At 43.8% G+C, this 21656-nt stretch overlaps 1 protein-coding gene across 1 annotated transcript in view; it reads right to left on the bottom strand.

The window, feature by feature from the left end:
* The window catches only part of GCNT3 (glucosaminyl (N-acetyl) transferase 3, mucin type), an 82495-nt gene extending 65659 nt beyond the window's left edge, over positions 1-16836 (bottom strand). The window contains exon 1 of the mRNA XM_004421639.3: positions 16759-16836. The gene's annotated coding sequence lies outside the window, so the exon portion shown is untranslated. The remainder of the gene's footprint in view (positions 1-16758) is intronic.
* Positions 16837-21656: the final 4820 nt, after the last annotated feature.

Genomic DNA, 21656 nt, shown 5'->3' with positions numbered 1-21656 from the left:
AGAATGGTTTGAGAAATATATACCTGACCTGATACCAATAGGAGAAAGAAATTTCTTCTACAGATATAATGTAATGAATGATGTCTCAATAATGTCTTGAGAATGGAGAAAGTGACGGTTTCACAGAACTACTTCCTACAACATCCTTCAAGGAAAACCATGGGCATCTCTCCACAGAGCCATTGATAGAAAGCAATTCTGGGGAGTCCAGGCCCCAGACATCCGCTGGTCTGGCGCACCTAGCTGCACACTTGCAGCCCACAGACTTGGTTTAGCTTGGATTGTTTCGTGATTGTCATTGCTGTTGTTTTTAAAGTTAATGCCCTTAGGGGAGGCATGCAAGCCCCAATTCTCCAGCCTCTATTGTTTTTAGTCCAGTTACTTCATATACTTATGTTGCATAACTGGTTCCTGAAGGTATTGCCTTGGAGACCCCATTCATTCATCTACTCATTCAATGGATATTTTCTAGCAACTTTTATTGCCTGGCACTCTTCTCTGCAAGCAAACAAACAAGAAACATATCCTGCCTCAGGAAGCTTAAAACCTAGTGGAAAGAAACAGGCAATAGATAACTAAAAATATGTGGTATATCAGATGGATAACTGTTATAGAAAATAATAAAGCAAGGAAGGGAGAGGGAGTGCTGGAGGGAGGAAAATTTTAGAGTAGCCAGGGAAGGCCTACACTGAGAAGGTCGCTTTTGAGTAATGATCTGACAGAAATGAGGAAGCTGTGTGGGTATCTAGGGGAAAGGCAAGTGCAAAGGCCCTGAGGTAGGGAGGGGCTTGCCTTATTGGAGGAACAGCACACAAGCTAATGTGACCAGAGCTAAAAGCAAGGGTGAGCCAAGAAGCCCTAAACGGAGAGAGGAAATGGTAGAAGGGCAGGGCAGATAACACAGGGCCTGGGAGATCACTGTAGGTACTTCAGAGGAAGCCATTGGAGGGTTTTGAGTGGAGAAATAGTATCACCTGACTTAAGTATTAGAAGGACTGCCGACTGCTGGACACAGTAGATCAGCTAACAGACTATTACAATCACCCCAATTTAGAAAAATGGAGTGATTGTACAGTCTTCAAGAAGTTCCCCATAAGTATGGCTTCTTGCAGCCTTTGCAGTGGTACCCCCGGCAAACAGCAGGTGTGTAGCCACTTCAGGGAGAGCCAGTTCATAGGAGAGCTGAGAGCATGAACTGAAGAGCCAGACCAAGACCGGTACCTGAGGAGACCATCTCTCCTCCCCTTCGCAGAGGTGAGCTGAGCAAGTCCTCGGGTGTCAGTTTTATTCTGCTCTAAGACCAGGTGACTGACATCCGCGGGAGCAGGGCTACGGTAACTGTCGGCTGGAAAACACTCAGGCAGCAGCTACAACACAACTTTCAGTCATTAAAAAAAAAACGTTGCCTGGGGAACACTCAGCTTTGAGCAAAGTCACTTCCTTGTGAGGCCTCCAAGACAAACAAGGGGCAGGGTAAACTGAAAGGTAACAAATCAAAGACTGGCTTCCTGGGTTGTCATAATCAGCTACCAAATGATTAACAGCCAGGGGGCCTGAGCGTGGGTCATGGGCTTGGAGAACAATAGCCCTTTTTTCCGGTCTGCGAGTGACTGTTTCCACGTGTCCTAGAAGTTACGGCACCTGGACAGGATGTGCTCCCCACAGGTGACCCAAGCCTCTGCGAGGGCACCCATGTGGAATGGAAGGGAGCCCTGGGCACCCCAACTCTGCAGCTCACTGCGTGGTAACCTAGGGCAAGTCGTGCCTCCTCTGTGAGCCAGTTTTTCATCTCTAAACTGGGAGTTTTATGAGGACAAAAGGAGATTATGAATGTAAGTACATAGCACAGTTCATCGTAGGGACTCACTCAATTCACGTTGGTTCCCCTTTGCCCACCACCTCCCCAAGGCTGGCCAAGGCAAGGTCCACAGCAAGTCCCCCTCCACTGCTCCAGCACATCTGACTGCTTTTCTGTCTGACTTGCCTTTCCCAGGTGCTGGTTAAGGAAGGCTGAAGCTCCCTGTCCACAAGGAAGGCCTAAGGAACCTCCCCCAAGACTTGAGCAGTTGGTTCCTTCGGAAGGCCGAGCAGATCCCTGGCACATTCCTGCTGTGATCTCCGACCCTCACACGCCTCCAGGCACTGCCCTTGCCCCATGCACACCCACAACCAGGGAGAAAGCCCTGGGTGAGCCTCCATGGCAGAAGGCAGGGAAAGCTCCATAGAGAGGCCTGGCCTGGCTGAGCTCTCATGAGAACCCAGGCTCCCGGAAACTCAGTGAAAATATTTCTTTCTCTACCACATAAAGAAAATGCAAAATTGCCTAAGAGGGCTTCATGTTTTAAGACAAACAGAAAAGAGGAAGTTCTTTTTGTGGAAAAGAAGAGTTTTCCTGGGTGTTTAGTATGTAAGCAAAGGCTGTCCAGGTTGAAAGAATGCTAGGAGAGCTAGGAATTAGGCCATGGCCTCCTGGACACAGAGGACCCAGACACTCCAGCCAGCCACCCTTTGTGACTCCCCGGCAACCTCCCAGGGCGGTGGAAGCTGCCAAGAGGCTGAGGAGCCAACTGACAGATACACGAGACACACAGAGGCAAAGAGAGGAACTGAGTCGTGCAAAAGATGGAGCCCAAGATCTAGCAAGTCATGCTGCCAACATGTGTGGCGCCACCTGGGACCCAGATCTCTCCATCTCAGCTCTCCTTGGGGTGGTAGGGAGGGTGACATTCAGCTTTTCAATTCATAGGCACGTGTCCTCACGGTGAACGCACATTGCTTGAGATAATTTGACTCTAGTCCTACCCAAGGAAGTCATGGTGCCACCAAGCCCCTGCCCTTTCTAGAGTTGTTTCTATCTAAAGGACCAGCACCACAGCACCCGAGTCCGAGCCCCTCTTCTCCGGCTGGTGCAGGATAAACACCTTCCCCCCAGCCCCACCCCAATTCTTGGCCTCGGCTCCTGTCCTCCTGCTCCTCACAGCCCACCAGTCTTCTGGTCACACCTCATTACCGCAGATATCGGATCACGCGATGTGAGAGAGAACTCTGGGGCCTGAGAACTTGGGGGTCACCTCTGCTGGATTTGGGGGCTTCCAGAGCTTCCTCCCACACACGCTTGTGTCAGATACATATCTCCCCTTCGTGAGCATCTCCCCACATTAGGTTGGTTTCATCAGTTTCAGTCCACGCAGCTGCACTCGTCCTGACCTCAAACCCAAGTTCAGATACGTCTCAGCTCAGCTCCACAGGCACTGACTACGTCCCCAGGTGACCCAACAATCCTGCCACTTCAACTGCACAGCCTCCACTTCAGAGGAGCAAGGGAGCTTAAATTCATCAAGTCCGCACAATGCTTGAATCCTTCCTGCTATAATTAGTGGAGTGTATCCTCCTTGAGGAGACAGGAAGCATAGCCCCCACAGCCCCCTCTGGACAGAAATGAGTCCTCCTAACCTAGTTCTTCCCCTGAAACACACCAAGTCAGCCCCCTCCCTCCTCCTAGGGGGAGCCCTTCCAGGGTCAAGTCACTTACTCGCCCCCTTGTGTTCTTTCTTCTCTCCTCCTGGCTAAACATCTTCAATTCCTCTCGTGCCCCCTCAGATGCTTCAGCTTTGAATCCCCTCACTAGCCTCCTCGCTCTTCTTTAAATATGCCCTGGGCTCGCAGTGCTTCTCTCACCTTAATGTGTATAAAAATCACCTGCGCTCTCCCTGTCCTTCCCCCTCGGGTTCCATAGGTCTGGGTGGGGCCCAGGAGTCTGCATTTCTAACAAGCTGTAAGTGATGCTGCTGCTGCTGCTCACCACTTCGAGTAGGAAGACTTTCACTTGGGATCACCTGGAGCTTGTTAGAAACGTGACTCTTGGGCCCCATCCAGATCTCCTGAATCAGAATCTGCAGTTTAATAATATCCACAGGTGCATAGAATGCCCTTTAAAGTTTGAAAAAATGGAGGTTGGCAACCATGGCTGCATATTAGAGTCACCTGGGAAACTGGACAACAATCCCATGGTCCAGCAGCACCCTAGACCAATTACATAAGAGGGTGGGATCCAGGCATCAGCGGTTTTAAAGCTCCCCAGGTGATTCCAATGTGCAGCCAGGGTTAAGAACTCTGCCATAGAGCATCTTAAAGTCCAGGCCCTACCTTTGAGACCACTGCCAGAGAAAGGCAGGACTTGCTTTGTTGCCTTGAACTTCTCCCGTTGCAACCTGGAGTCCCATTTGTTCTGGGCACCCATCCACAGTGCTGACTCTTTTTGAGGCAGTATAGAGCTGTGGTTAGGAGCTCTATTTCAGAGTCAGGTAGACCTGGATTTGAATCCTGATACCAACATTTATTGGCTGAAGGACCTCAGAAAATTTACCTAATATCTCTGTGCTTCATTCCCTCATGTATAAAGTGGAATCAAGATGGAATCTACATCCTAAAGTCATTGTGAGGGTTGAATTAAATGAGAAAAAGCATATACAGTTCTTAGCACAGCAGCAGCCCCATAGAAGTGCTCAGTGATGGTTAGCTGCTGTTATTAACGTTGATCCTAAAACTCCTGGACGTTTCGCATGAGCTGCTTCTAAGCCACATTAAGTCATCGTATAGGTTGAGGTTTCCCTTTGTGAGCAACTCCTGTTTAACCAATTCTTGCTAACCTAGGCAGAAAAGAAGTGTATTAGAAGACTGTGCCCAAAACTAAGCACAGGAATGGGGCCAGCTGCCAGGATCTCAGCTGGAACTGTCAAGTGCTGTCCTCGGAACGATTCAGTCCCAATGACTTCCATGAGCCACTTGGCTCAGAGTCTGATCTGGCTCAGCTCGGGTTGTTTGCCCCCTTTGTGGGAGGTAAGGGGCCCTGTGAATAATACTCCCAACAGGACCACTAGGAGGAAGCTGGTTCTCCAGAGAAACCAGAGGCTGTTACCTAAAAGAAGATGGAGGCTGGCCAGGCAAAAACAGATGTCTGCCTCAGCCCAGCTGTATTTTGAACCCAAAGGCAGGACCACGTGTTTATTCTTACCACGTTTTTTAATTGAAGTTGTTATTTCCTCTTTGAGTGCTTTTTAAATGACAGCTTTATTGAGATATAGTGCACATACCAATAAAAATTCACCCTTTTAAAGTGTACAATTCAATGGGTTTTAATATATTTACAGAGTATCACCATCATCTAATTCTAGAACATTTTCATTACCCCCAAAAGAGACTCCATTTCCATTAGCAGTCACTCCTCACTTCTTCTCCTCTGCTACCCTTGCCAACCACCTGTCTACTTTCTGCCTCTATGGATTTGCCTATTCTGGGCATTTCATATAAGTGGAATCATAGTATTTATCCTTTTGTGTATCAAAATTTCATTCCTTTCTATGGCCAAATAACCATATTTTGTTTATCCAGTCATCAGTTGATGGACATTTGGGTTGTTTCCACTTTTGGGTATTATGAATAATGCTGCTATGAGTATTCTTGTACAGATTTTTGTGTGAACATTTGTTTTCAATTCTCTTGAGTATATATCTAGAAGTAGAACTGCTGAGTCACATGGTAACTCTATGTTAAACCTTTGAGAAACTGCCAGACTGTTTTCCATAGCAGCTGCACCATTTACATTCCCACCAGCAGTGTATGAGTTCCAAATTTCTTCACATCCTCACCAACACTTGTTATTGTCTGTCTTTTTTATTTTAGCCATATTAGTGGGGTTGAAATATTTCATTGTGGTTTTTGGTTTGCATTTCCATGATGACTAACAATGTTAAGCATGTTTACATGTACTTATTTCCTATTTTATTCTGTTAAATTCAATCCGTGATCTCAAATGATCACACAGTCGGATCCTGTTCCTATCTTTGCAATTCTTTCAGTTCATGGTCAACTGCAGATATCATGGGAGTACCCTCTATAGCCTGTTCTCCAAAAAAAATTATTGAACATCTTGGGACAAGTGACTGGACTCTACAGTACGCCACAAGGAATCTCTCAGGTTGGCCCTGAACCTTATTTAGCTATCTCTGAGTGAGAGTGAATTCTTCTCTCCGTGGCTCTAACTCGAACCACCTCTCCGCCCAGGCTATATGGCTCTCTCATCACCCTCTGCCCTGGAGTTGCTTCTCTGTCCTTCTGCACTTTAAGCATGTGTTCCTTTAGCCACCTGGGCCTCTTCTTCCCCACATTTCTCAGCTTAGCCCCCAAACTATAAAGTCTCCAGACCACATCCAGGGAGAGGAAACCATGTCTGGTTTCTTGAGAAATACTCAACACCTCTCCTTCTGTTTGGTTGGCTTATTAATTCCTAGGTTCACCCTCCCACCTAGGCACGATGCTGGGGAAGATAAGACCCTTCCTCATCTCAGTCTGGTATCTGCTCCTTAAGTGACCAGGGCTCCCAAATATGCAGACTCTCCAGCACCCTGCAGCATGGCCATGGTCTGACTGAGCAGCCAGAAAGAGGCTCATCAGCTGGGATGGATTTGTCTCCTGTTTTTGGTTCCTTCATCTAGAGCAGGGATTTTCAAGATGTGGTCCATGGACTGCCTGAGTCAGACTCACCTCAAGGGTGTTAAAACTCCAGAACTACTGAGGCAGAATCTCCATGGGGTGGATCCTGAAAAACCTACATTTGGAACAAGGTCCTCAAAGATTCTTACATACACTAAAGTGTGAAAAACAGACATCTAGAGGTATTATTATTAATTTATTGCTAATCGACACACATGTATTCATAGGGCTCTTTAAAAACTTATATTTTTGCCCAAGGACACACATCCCGTAATGAGCAGAGTGAGGACTCAAACACAGGCCTTCTAGTTCCTTGCCTCTCTGCTCCTCCCCCTATGTATCAGATCCTCGCTTTTGTCTGCGGAAGCCTCAGGGCCAAAGCCTGATTCGCAGTCACCTGCCTGACACCAGAGAGCCTTGTCACTTTCCTGGAAGGTGAGGGGTCCCTGGATCTCACTCCATCTCTTTAGTTCTCTCTCCCTGTCCCTTCCAAGACATAGGTTTCAAACCAAGAATCCTGGAATATATACTAAGCAGCTGTAGGATAAATATCCATGTAACTCAGATATCAGCTAATTTATGCCAACTTTCCTCCACCACCTCATCCCCTAGCAAGCAGAAGAGACTGCACACAAGTTTAAATAACTATAGACCCAACTCAGCGTTTTGCACCAAATCATATCAGAGATTACTAACTTGCCTGCAATTGGCTGTCTTTGATAGAGCGTCCACCTTGGTCCAATTAGCTGTGACCAGGGGCATAAGCCATCTGGGCAATGGAGACTGTGTGCAGGACAGTTTCACTTAAAGAGTTGTGGGCACAGAAGTCACCATAACTGATGTTTCTAGAATAATTCACAAAGTGGTCAAATCACAGAAGGACTACTGAAAGCACATTTTATGATGATAAGTAGTGTTCCATATAGTTTAAAGCTATTTGCTGATTCACTAATGCTTCAAATAGAAACAACACCATCTACTCTTATATCAATACATGTTCAGTAATAATCATTTATTCAGCAATACTTATTAATTACCTATTATCCAGAATACAGTTTATATTTTGAGAGGGATTCAGGGCCTAGAAGTGGTGAAATCACAATGTAAAGAGAGAGCTTCTTCCCACCAACAAGCATTTTCAGTTGAAAATAATGAACACCCCATGAGGCTTTATTCAAAGGGTCAAGCTACCCACAACTGCCTACAACAGGCAGCAGAGAACTACTAACAGAAGGTGTTACAAAAACATCTGGGAAATGTGTCAAGACGAGTGATGAAAGGGAAGAGGGATTTTTTTTTCAGGCTGAAACTAATGAGTTTTACACACTGATGCTATGATGTTATCTTCCACTCCTTTCTCACTCTCCTCCCTCCCCTTCTGCTGCTTTAAAGGACTGTGAAATGCAGACCTAAGTATCCACTGCACAAAGGAAGGCTCTGACACCGGAATTCCTTCCCATAAGGTTTAGGGATGTAACACGGTTGCAGGAGGAAACACACTACACCTGCAGTCAAAGGATATAGGAGCTCAGCCTGCATCACCAGCTATGTGACCTCGACCAAACATCCTTGAGATTTAATTTCCCTTTTTGTAAAATGGAAACAGTAATTTCTTACTCATTGGGTTGTTGCTGTCCAAATTGAATGAGATATGTATTTTGAAGTGTCTGGCACATTGTAAGTATTCAATTAACCTTAGTAACTTCAGTTTCTTCATCTGAGAATGAGAATAATGATAGTACCACAAGGGTGTTATGAGGCCTAAATTTTTTAGGTAAAATTGGTTTGTTAATTACAAAGTTCTATGCATGTATCAGGTCATCAATTTAAGAAATTTGAAAGTTGGGGAGGGATAGGTTTTTCTTCATTGTTTCTTTAAAATCTAGCTTATTGCCCCATCTAGTGATGGACTTTATGGTTCTGGAAAAAGAGCCAAAATGAGTTTAAGCTGGAATGACTTCTTCCCAAGTCATACGAAGCCAGAGAATTCTACACCGTCTACCTTTCAAAACACCTGTTTAAAAGAAATCTGCAAAAAAATTTATTTTTCACGTTGCCCAGAAATAACATGTAAAAGAGAGAATGTGCATAAAGCACTTTGCATGGAGTAAGTGTTCAATGAACGACTCATTCGGTGGTCCCCAATATTTTCACTTCACCTTCTTTTTGGTGTTTTACTCCCAAACACAGACCCTTTAGAAAGATTAGTTAGTAAAAGTGCATTAATTAAACAACAATTAATTCATTTTACTTTTTATTCACCAAAGACCTTAACCCTTCTGTTATTATTAAGTGGAGCTTCTAATTAGTGTGGGGCAGGAAGCTGCACTTCAAGGAGCTGTTGTAATGGGAGACAACATAAGGAAAGCTGAAACTAGTTAATCTGCAAGTCTTTCAAGGTTAGTATCTGACTTCTGTTAGATATTTTGAGATATTTGGGGAAATGTGACCATGCCTTCAAGTAGATCACTGTCTAGGGAGAGGACACGCAGGTACGTGTAATGGGACAGTATTTTTGAAATATACTAATGTACTGGTGTCTTACATCACTTTGCCCTCCACCTGCGCCCTATTCTGCAGAAGCATCCATTTGCCCAAGAGGGAATGAGGATGGTCACAGCAGGAATGCAAAGAGAAAGCAGTCCACATTCAGTTTTGTAAACCAGAATAGATATCCTGAAAGCACAGAGAGACAAATCTTAAAAGCCAGGCTTTGCCATGAGAGAAAGAATTTTCTAAATTCCTTTAACTCTTATTACTGGCAAAGGCCGTGGGCTTTAGGCCAGGTCATAAACCAAACCTGCCTCTGTAATGCAGAGAGAACACCCCCTCCTACCATCAGGGGCTTGGACTCCCCCCACCCCCAGGAATGAGGAGGATATGACTGGATGGAAGGCCATTCTGGAGAGGAAGCAGAAATAGAAACCCCAGCTCTCTCTTTCACCCCAGTGGAGTGTGAGGAGGAGGGAGGAAAACTGATGGACATGTCCTCCCTTTCCTTCCTCCTGAGGTGAAACCAAGACGTGCAAAAACTGTTACAAATGCCCAGGTATGGCGACCGGGACCACGTGGCTCTCAGAAAGAGAGGGGGGAGGGGCGGCCCTCCACGGGAAAACTGTCGCTCTCCAAGTTCTCTCACAGCCTGTGGGAAATTCCCATACAGAGGGGACCGAACTGTTGCAGGGTGTCTTCATCAAGCTAGCACCCCAGGAGAGCGGATAGTGAGGGAAGAGCAAGAAGCCCCCAGGATCGGGTAGGTGAAAGAAAGAGCCCCTCCCCCCACCCGGCACACCAGCACAGCCGGTCAGCCAGAGCGCCCATGGACAGCAGTGGGTTCAGAATACATAGCTGTTTTCTTTGGTGAGGAAGATTGGCCCTGAGCTAACACTGTGTCAATCTTCCTCTTTTTCCTTGAGGAAGACTGGCCCTGTGCTCACATGCATGCCAATCCTTCTCTATTTTGTATGTGGGACGCTGCCACAGCATGGTTTAACGAGTGGTGCATAGGCCCACACCCAGGATCCGAACCTGCGAATCTCGGGCCACTAAAGTGGAGTGCAGGAACTTAACCACTACACCACCAGGCTGGCCCCTAGAATACACAGCTCTTGACCCCTACCCAGTGGCAGCAGGTGGAAGCTGCAACCAGATATTTTCAGCATGAGGAAAAATAAGCCCACTCCCTCAAGCAGTATGCAAAAATATATTAAACCTCCAGACCAGAAGGAAAATGACAAGCACCCAGAAATCAAGCCTGAAGGCACTGAAATTTATAACCTAACGACAGAGAATTCAAAATAGCTATCAAAAAAGCTCAACGAATTACAAGAAAATACAGAAAGACAATTCAATGAAATCAAGAACTTCTTCACAAAAGAGATTGAAACTATAAAGAAAAACCAATCAGAAATGTTGGAGATAAAAAACACAATGGAGGAGATAAAGAAAAATCTGGAATCTTTAAAGAATAGAGCTGACAATATGGAGGAAAGAATTAGCAATATTGAGGATAGGAATGCAGAAGTGCTCCAGATGGAGGAGGAGAGAGAACTCAGACTAAAAAGAAAGAAGAAATTCTCCGAGAAATAACTGACTCAATTAGGAAATGCAACATAAGGATTATAGGTATTCCAGAGGGAGAAGAGAGGGAAAAAGGAGCAGAGAGCTTGTTCAAAGAAATAATAGCTGAGAACTTACCAAACCTGGCAAAGGAGCTGGAAATAGAAGTGAATGAAGTCAATAGATCTCCTAAATATATCAACACGAAAAGACCCTCTGCAAGGCCTATAGTAGTAAAGCTGGCAAAAGTCAATGACAGAGAAAAAATATTGAGGGCAGCAAGACAAAAAAAATAACGTACAAAGGAATTCCTATCAGGCTCTCAGCCGATCTCTCGGCAGAAACTTTACAAGCTATGAGAGAGTGGAATGATATATTCAAAATTCTGAAAGACAAAACCTTTCAGCCAAGAATACTCTATCTAGTGAAAATATCCTTCAGATATGATGGAGAAATAATAACTATCCCAGATAAGCAAAAGCTAAGGGAGTTCATTGTCACAAGACCCCCACTACAAGAAATGCTCAAGAAGGCCCTCATAACTGATAAAAAAAGAGAAAGGAAATATAAATCTTGGCGTGAGGAGAAAAATAGATATACAAAATCAGAAAAATTGCAGCTCTCCAGCAGAATAGGTTAGCAAACACTTAATTATAACATCAAAGATTAAGGGAAGGAAAACACCAAAAATAAATATAACCTCATCACTTTAAACACAAACTCACAATAGAAGATGGAATAAGTTGTGACAATAGTAACTTAGAAGGAGAAGAGGGAAGGGATGGAATCAACTTAGTCTAAAGGAAATAAGAGGTCATCAGAAAATGTACTATCTCATCTACGAGATTTTTTTATACAAACCTCATGGTCACCACTAACAAATAATTAGAACATACAATAAATAAAGAGAAAAGTAAGAAAATCGTCATACAGAACTACCAAACTGAATTGGTGGTCCAAAACACATGGGACAAGAAACAAAGGAAATGCAAAAGAACCAGAAAATGAGCAAAAAAATAGCAACATTAAGCCGTCATATATCAATAATCACTCTCAATGTAAATGGATTGAATTCTCCAATCAAAAGACACAGAGAGGCAGGATTTAAAAAGCAAGACCCAACAATATGCTGCCTCCAGGAAACACATCTCAGCTCTAAAGACAAACACAGGCTCAGAGTGAATGGATGAAAGATGATACTCTAAGCTAATGGAAAACAAAAGAAAGCAGGTGTTGCCATACTTATATCAGACAAAGGAGACTTCAAGATAAAACCGGTAATAAGAGACAAAGAGGGCAGTATATAATGATAAAAGGGACACTCCAATAAGAAAACATATCACTTATAAATATATATGCACCCAACACAGGAGCACCAAAGTACATAAAGCAACTATTAACAAACCTAAAAGGAGATATTAACAACAGTGCAATAATAGTAGGGGATCTTAACACCCCACTTACATCAATGGATAGATCACCCAGACAGAAGGTCAATAAGGAAAGAGTGGATTTAAATGAAAAACCAGACAACATGGACTTAACAGATATACATAGAGCACTCCATCCAAACACAGCAGATTACCATTCTTCTCAAATGTGCATGGAACATTCTCAAGGATAGACCATATGTTGAGAAACAAGACAAGCCTCTATAAATTTAAGAAGATTGAAATCATAACAAGCATCTTTTCCAATCATACTGGTATAAAACTAGAAATCAACTACAAGTAAAAAACTGGGAAAGTGACAAAGATGTGGAGACTAAACAACATGCTACTGAACAACCAATGAATCATTGAAGAAATTAAAGGAGAAATATCTGGAGACAAATGAAAATGAAAATACACCATACGAACTCATATGGGATGCAGCAAAAGCGGTCCCGAGAGGGAAATTCATAGCAATACAGGCCCACCTTAACAAACAAGAAAAATCCCAAATAAGCAACCTTAAACTACACCTAACATAATTAGAAAAAGAAGAACAAATAAAGGCCAAAGTCAGCAGAAGGAGGGAAATAATAAAAATTAGAGCAGAAATAAATGAAATTGAAACCAAAAAAACTGTAGAAAGGATCAATGAAACAAAGACCTGGCTCTTTGAGAAGATTAAAAAAATTGACAAACCCTTAGCCAGACTCACTAAGAAAAAAAGAGAGAAGGCTCGAATAAATAAAATTAGAAATGAAAGAGGAGAAATTACAACCAATACCACAGAAATACAAAGGATTATAAGAGAATACTGTGAAAAACCATATGCCAACAAATTGGACAATCTAGAAGAAATGGATAAATTCTTAGATTCATACAACCTCCCAAAACTGAACCAAGAAGAAATAGAGAATCTGAATAGACCAGTCACAAGTAAAGAGATTGAAACAGTAATCAAAAACCTCCCAAGTAATAAAAGTCCAGGACCAGATGGCTTCTCTGGAGAATTTTACCAAACATTCAAAGAAGATTTAATATCTATCTTTCTCAAACTATTCCAAAAAATAGAGGAAGATGGAACACTTTCTAACATATTCTATGAGGCCAACATCACCCTGATACCAAAGCCAGACAAGGATAACACAGAGAAGGAAAACTATAGGCCAATATTGCTGATGAACATAGATGCAAAAATCCTCATCAAAATATTAGCAAACTGAATACAGCAATACATTAAAAAGATCATACACCATGATCAAGTGGGATTTATACCAGGGACACAGGGATGGTTCAACATCTGCAAACCAATCAATGTGATACACCACATTAACAAAATGAGGAATAAAAACCACATGATCATCTCAATAGATGCAGAGAAAGCATTTGACAAGATCCAACATCCATTTACGATAAAAACTCTCAACAAAATGGGTATAGAAGGAAAGTACCTCAACATAATGAAGGCCATATATGACAACCCACAGCCAACATCACACTCAATGGGGAAAAACTGAAAGCCATTCCTCTGAGAACAGGAACAAGATAAGGGTGCCCACTCTTGCCACTCTTATTTAACATTGTACTGGAGGTTTTGGCCAGAGTAAGTAGGCAAGGAAAAGGAATCCAAATAGGCAACGAAGAAGTGAAACTCTCGCTGTTTGTAGACGACATGATTTTATACATAGAAAACCCTAAATAATCCATTGGACAACTATTAGAAATAATCGGGTGCCAGCCCGGTGGCGCAAGCAGTTAGGTGCTCGCGCTCCGCTGCAGCTGCCCAGGGTTCACCGGTTCGGATCCAGGTGCGCACCAACGCACCGTGTGTCAAGCCATGCTGTGGCAGAGTCCCATATAAAGTGAAAGAAGATGGGCATGGATGTTGGCCCAGGGCCGGTCTTCCTCAGCAAAAAGAGGAGGATTGGCAGATGTTAGCTCAGGGCCGATCCTCCTCACAAAAAAAAAGAAAAGAAATAATTGACAACTCCAGAAAAATTACAGGGTACAAAATCAACTTACAAAAATCAGTTGTATTTCTATACTCTAATAACGAACGATAGAAAGAAAACTCAAGAAGACAATCCCATTTACAATCGCAACAAAAAGAATAAAACATCTAGAAATAAATGTAACGAAGGAGGAGAAAGACCCATACAATGAAAACTATAAGACATTACTGAAAGAAATTGATGATGACATAAAGAAATGGAAAGATATCCCACACACATGGATTGGAAGAATAAACATAATTAAAATGTCCATACTGCCTAAAGTAATCTGCAGATTCAATGCAATTCCAATCAGAATTTCAATGACATTCTTCACAGAAATAGAACAAAGAATACTAAAATTCATATGGGGCAACAAAAGACCCCAAATAGCTAAAGCAATCCTGAGAAAAAAGAACAAAGCAGGAGGTATCACAATCCCTGACTTCAAAATATACTACAAAGCTATAATAATTAAAACAGCATGGTACTTGTACAAAAACAGACACACAGATCAATGGACAGAATTGAAAGCCACACATCTACAGGCAGCTAATCTTCCACAAAGGAGCTAAGAACATACAATGGAGAAAGGAAAGTCTGTTCAGTAAATGGTGCTGGGAAAACTGGACAACCACACTCAAAAGAATGAAAGTAGACCATCTTCTTTCACCATACACAAAAATTAATCCAAAATGGATCAAAGACTTGAAGACAAGACCTGAAACTATAAAACTCCTGGAAGAAAATATAGGCAGTACACTCTTTGACATTGGTCAATGTTTCCATATCTACTTGGACAAGGAAAACAAAAGAAAAAATAAACAAGTGGGACTTCATCAGGATTAAAGAGCTTCTGCAAGGCAAATGAAACCAGGATCAAAATGAATAGACAACCCACCAGCCGGGAGAAAATATTTGCAAATCATATATCTGACAAGGGGTTAATCTCCACAATATATAAAGAACTCACACAACTGAATCACAAAAAAACCTGATAAAAAAATGGGCAGAGGATATATGAATATACAGATATACAGATGGCCAATAGGCACATGAAAAGATGTTCAACATCACTAATCATCAGGGAAATGCAAATTAAAACAACACTAAGATATCACCTCACACCCGTTAGAATGGCTATAATCACCAAGACAAAAAATAACAAATGTTGGAGAGGATGTGGAGAAAAGGAAACCCTAACTCACTGCTGGTGGGAATGCAAGCTGGTGCAGCCTCTATGGAAAAGAGTATGAACATTTTTGAGGAATGTCCATTATGGATTCTTTGGATAAGAATGTCTACTTATCCAAAGAACCTGAAATCAACAATCCAAAGAGGCTTATGCACCCCTATGTTTATCGCAGCATTATTCACTACAGCCAAGAAGTGGAAGCAACCCAAGTGTCCCTTGACTGATGACTGGATAACGAAGATGTGGTATATATATACAATGGAATACTACTCAGCCATAAAAAAAGACAAAATCGTCCCATTTGCAACACCATGGATGGATCTGGAGGGTATTATGTTAAGTGAAATAAGCCAGACAGAGAAAGACCAACACTGCATGATTTCACTCATACATGGAATATAAACTAACACAGGGACAGAGAGAACAGTTTGGTGGTTACCAGGTGGTTGGGGGGTGGGCACAAGCGGTTAAGGGACGCATTTTTATGGTAACTGACAAACAAACGTACAACTAAAATTTCACAATGTTATAAACTATTATGACATCAAAAAAAATCATTCAAAAAAACAATGCCCAGGTACGTTTGAGGAAGCTGAGAACATCGTGGGGAGAGTGGAGAAGGCTCAAGTCTTAAGAAACTCAGCATGCGTCCTGTCCAACATGCTTTGGGCAGCAGCACCCCAGCTGTTGGACACGTGAGTTCTTGGGCAGATTCTAGGGTGCCCGGCTGAGGGCCTGGGAGGTGCTGATGGACCAGCAGGAGCCTGAGGCAAGGGCAAAGGGACGGCTCCGTCCAGGACTTCCGGGCAGATAGGAATCAGTGCCCAGCACAACGTGAGGCACACCGTTAGCTGGCAGCAGAGGCGGTGTTGGTTTACTGGAGAACACAAGCCAGGAGGTTCCAAAGAGCCACACAGCACCGGCGGAAAAGCAGGTACGCGGTGTGGCGGAGCCGCGTGACCATCGCAGGCGCAATTGACTCTCCTTCAGCATTATGTCCGTGTGGGTCCAGTCAGGAAAACAGAAACCTCCCTGGATATCTCAGACAGGGAATTTAATACAGAGACTTGGTCATCCCGGGTGTGAAAACCGAGACGCCAACAAGGGACAGGGAGGCATCCAGAGATCATAAGAACAGGAAGCCCTGCCTGACCGTGCAGCTGAAGGACGACAATTAGCCGCTAGGTGGGCACTGAATGCCTGAACCGTAAATCGCTTCATTTTATAAACATATTAAGAGGTAGGTAAATTCTTCCCCCGGATGTCTGCCTGGCTCCCCCCTCACCTCCATCAGGTCTCTGCTTCTCAGCAAGGCCTTCCCTGGCCGTCCTGCTTCCACTGGCACCTCCCTTCCTGGCACTCCCCACGCTCTGCCCCTGCTTTATTTTCCTCCATAGCACTTACCATCAACCGGCATACGTGGTACGTACTTGCTTGTTATTTTCTCTCCCCACCCCCACCTCCCGCCAGAATTAACACTCCAAGAAATGTTGGTCTGTTTTGTGCACTGCCATGTCGCAGCCAGTGCAGAGTCGGTGCTAACTCGCTATTACTGTTACAGCCTGTCTGTCACACTATCCCGCGTACTCACCGGCACAGCCCCCTTCTAGCGTCTCTGGTACTCAGTTGCTCGTTCCAGGAAATGAGAGTTGAACTCACTGACCTCCAAGGGCCCTTCCACTGACCATTCCTTGGTCTGGGTTCCTCCTATTGAAACAGATTCCCTAGGAGTTTCTATTCCTTCCACGTGGGGGCAGCAAAGGACAGAGGGCTGGCGAGGTGTGGCGGCAGAGCTCGCGCTTCCGTGACGACAGCAGGAGATGGGAACGTGCAAACATCCTCACTGCCCTCCATCCCCGCTCCCCTGCCGCTCTCCCTCCGTGTCTCAAAGAGAAGTCAGATCCTTGCTTTATTCGTGTCCCAACCGAGTTCCAAGAAGAATTGAGTCACAAGTTTGAAAATTAAACAAAGCAGAACAATTAGGGGTACAAACAGAGCAGAGACCATGAAGAGCAATCAGACACGCCTGAGATAAGCTAATTACAATAACTGAGCACTGAACTTAGCTCCAAATTTCTAGGCATCCAGGCACGCCGGGATTAGAGTGAGCACTCACCTCAAATGCTAAATGTGGAGGGGAGCAGCCAAAATCCTGTCATCAAGATAAATAATATTTTAGTGCAATATTTCTAAAAATCTAAATTAACAAAAAAAATCCATGATCAACAAAATGTCAAAAATTTAAATAAAATTATATAAAACATGTATATAGGGGCACACATTTTTCTTTTTGCCTCAGTTTCAAAGGGGCATGGTTGGATCTGGTCTTCATTTAAGGTCTGATATTTTGTTCATCATGCATTTTTTGCATTGATTTTGATCTTAAAAATACTGCATTAATATTTTATTTATTTTAATTACGGAGTTTCTGGTGTCCCTTTACATTTTCCAAGCTGAATGCTTCACTTTGCCTAATCATAGGCCTGCCAGGTCCCCCTCACTAGGGAGCATCAGAATCACTTGAGTCCCCTGGACCACAACCCCTTGCCAGACATCCTACGTGCCTGCAACGTCCTGGTGGAAACCTGGCAGACACAGCAGACAGGCAGCCGCCACTGTCCCCCCTCCTGACTGACACATCTTAGCTCTTCCCTCCGAGTCTGGCACCAGCCAACTGATCCTTCTCAGCACAGTGCTCCAGGCAGCAATATCTACTGATCAGAACTGGCAGATGAGACAAAATCTTATAAAGACAGATCTGGGAAATCATCTCTGATAGGGACAACTGACATAACATTGTAGAGATGAGGCTGTAGGAAAGTCTCAGGTCCAAAGCTCATTCCAGGCTGACAGATGAAGGTACAGAGTTGTGGACAGAGCTGTCAGGTGAAAGGGTGAGGAAATTATTGCTCCAGACCAGGGCTGTCCAATAGAACCTTCTGCGAGGATAGAAATGTTTCACAGTTGCATTTACAATACCCTAGCCACTAACCACGTGTGGCTATTGAGCACTTGAAATGTGGCTAGTGCAAATGAGGAACTGAATTTTTAAATTTATTTAATTCTGATTACTTTATATTTAAATTAAAATGACCACATGTGACTCATGGCTACTGCATTACAGTGCAGCTGTAGATCTGCGAGTCTCAAATTTAACCTACATTAGAATCATCTGCAGGACTGGGGAAAGCAGGTTGCAGAGCCCATCTCAGAGCGTCTGATGCAGGAGGTCTGGGGAGGGCCTGAGTGGTTACAGTTCTAACAGCTTCCCAGGTGATGCTGATGCTGCTGGGCTGGGGACAGGTTGAGACCACAGATCCAGACTGTATTCTGATTCCAAACAGCTGTGGGATACTGAACACATCACGTTATGCCTTGGGCGTTGGCTTATCTTGCAACAAAATGGCAGCCTGGGCTTTGAAGACAGATAGATATGGACTCAAATCCCTGCTCCTCCATTAAATGTGACTATATGACCTTCCTTCATCTGCTCCATCACAAAATGGAAATAACAGTACATACCAAATGGGGTAATTACAAAGATTAAAGGTGATAATGTATATGTCATTCAATATGTTTTTAAGGTCACTTACTGCTCAGAAAGTGTATTAAATGGGATTATATACATGAGCATGTAATTTATAGTACAAGAAATAAGAATTTCCATAAAATAATTCTGTCAAGATTCCCCAGTGCCAGTATATTAATCTATTGCTGTGTACAAAAAAATTACCCCAAAATGTAGTGACTTAAAACAACACAAATTTCTTCTCACAGTTTCTGTGGGCCAGAAATGTGGGTGTGGTTTAGCTGGGTCTCTGGCTCATTGTCTCTCATGAGGTTGTAGTGAAGCTGCCAGGGCTGCAGTCTCATCTGAAGGCTCGACTGGGGGGTTGGGGAATCTACTTCTTCTTTGTTTTGTTTTTTTATTGTGGTAAGATATACAAAAATTTTACTATTGTAACCATGTTTAAGTGTACAGTTCTGTGGCATTAAGTACATTCACATTGTTGTGCAACCATCACCACCATCCATCTCCAGAACTTTTTCATTTTCTCCAACTGAAACTCTGTACCCATTAGATACTAACTCCCCATTCCCCACCTCACCCCCCAGCCCCTAGCGACTATCATGCTCTCTGCCTCTATGAATTTGACTATTCTAGGTACATCATACAAATGGAATCATACAATATTTGTCCTTTTGTGATTGGCTTATTTCACTTAACATAATGTCCATCCTGTAGTATGTGTCAGAATTCCTTCCTTTTTATGGCTGAATAGTATTCCATTGTATGTATATACCACATTTTGCTTATCCATTCTTCCATCAGTGGACACTCAGGTTGCTTCCACCTTTTGGCTTTGTGAATAATGCTGCTATGAATATCGGTGTACAACTATCTATTCAAGTTCCTGCTTTCATTTCCTTTGGGTAGGGGGATTCACTTCTTAGTTCACTCACATGATTGTGGAAAGTGTCAGTTCATTTCAGGCTATTGGAACTGAGGGCCTCAGTTCCTTGCCACACCACATGGCCCTCTCCATAAGGCTGCTTACAGCATGACAGCATGCCTCTCCAAGCACAAGTGATGAGAGAGAGAGAGAGACAGAGAGAGAGAACAAGAAGGAAGCCACAGTCCTTTTATAACCTAATCTCAGAAGTGACTAGCCATCACTTCTGCCATCTTCTATTCATGAGAAGCACGTTAATAAATCCAGCCCATGCTCCAGGGGAGGGGATTGCACAAAGGGGTGAATACCAGGAGGTGGGGATCACTGGGAGACATTTTCGAGACTGCCTACCACAGCCAGAATCTTGACGCTAATCGTCAGATGGGTCTGCAGTGCAGTTATCTATATAAACAGATACCTAGAAAAGTCCTTTAACTCTGGATTTATGTGGATGACAAAAAAAGGTTTTGAAATTAATTGAACTCAAAACCCACAATGAGAAATATAATCTACTACACATTATCATAAGTGTAATTCTATACATTTAGTGGGATTCTGAATTCACCTGCCAGTTTTTCCCTACCACAGAGCTGATGATTGTCTGCACACAATGCACACCTTTTGTCAGCCTAGCCCAGCCACACACTGACTCGTCCAGTCTATACAAAGAAGTCTCGAATCCCAGCCAGCCTTTCAGGCCCAGCCCCACCTGCTCTGGATCTCATTTCCCAACTTGGACTCTGGGCTCCCACCCTCAGCCTCCATGTCAGCCTTTACTCCTCCCAATGTGGAGTTTGTCCTTTCCCCAGCTCTGATCCCACCCATCCCAACTCTCTCAACATAGGCCCCTCTAGTGGATGCGCCTCATCCCAGGATTCTCCAGTCATGAGACTACCTAGCTCGAGAATCTGCCTAGCCCTGCAACACATTCAGGGACTGTCTCCCTTCTGGTCCTTGTCTATTCAACTCTTCATGCAGGCTCGACTGCTCTTCTGTGTCTCAAGCTGGGATATCACTTTCTTCAGAGGTTAGAGTCACTTCCCATACGTGGTCCCAGCAGAAAATGGGACACTTTGGACCAAAACATGGACCCCATATGCTTTCTATGTCACACCACCAATATCTCCCCTCCCACACCCCATTTTTCACCACTTGATACTCAACATTGCATAAACTATTTCAGCATTTTGAAAACTATAAACTAGCCCCCTCTTTTTAATTCTTATAATCTCCATTCTGCAGATGAGAAAACTGAGACTAAGAGAAGTTAAGAGAACTGCCCAAGGTCACACAGCTGCAAGAGTGCAGTGACAGGAAAACTCCATATAGTTACTATGGAGTTTCCAGGACGTCATGAGTGGTGTGTGGGTTTCTTCAGGCTGAAAGGCTAGTGAGATAACCATAATTTAGAGGGAGCCATCTTTGTCCTTCTGCTCTGCACTCACCCAGCATATTCCATCTCCCAGTGCACAGAGCTGCAGTCCACTACCTAGGACAGCCCAAGCACAGAGGATGAAATGCCTGGGATCCTGCAGTCCCGTGGCACCAAGTGACCCCCTCCCTTGTCCACTGACACACCAGAGGAAAGCACCCGACCCAAGCAAGGCTAATAAGATTGTTTCTCTTAGGTATTTAGAACTGGAGCATTAGAAAAGCAAAAGGACTCAGGGGAACTGTCAGGTCATGTACAGACAGGGCTGGAGTCGGTAGCCTGGCAAGTCAGAGTTATGTGGGAAGCAGGGATGTATCTTTAGAGGTAGGGTATGGACTGGTTAGGTGCTTGGATTGGAAGTAGGCTGCCTGGTCTGAATCATGGCTCCCAGTTACTAGCTGCAGGATTTGGGGCAAGTTGCTTAACCTTTAGGTGACTCAGTTTTCTCACCTGTAAAATGGGGAAACAAATAGTACTTAACTCATTGTTGTTATAATGAAATGAGTTAACACACACCAAGGTCGTAGCAGGAGCACACAGCATGCTAGAAACTGCCAAAGCTGGCGTGATTCTGGAGGGGAGCAGGCGCCCGCAGCCTCAGAG

The sequence above is a fragment of the Ceratotherium simum genome, chromosome 3, assembly GCF_057802395.1.
Source record: "Ceratotherium simum simum isolate JZ-2026a chromosome 3, ASM5780239v1, whole genome shotgun sequence".
Lineage (NCBI taxonomy): Eukaryota > Metazoa > Chordata > Mammalia > Perissodactyla > Rhinocerotidae > Ceratotherium > Ceratotherium simum.
The sequence above is the reverse complement of the archived record's forward strand: the minus strand, read 5'-3'. Positions and strand labels throughout refer to the sequence as shown.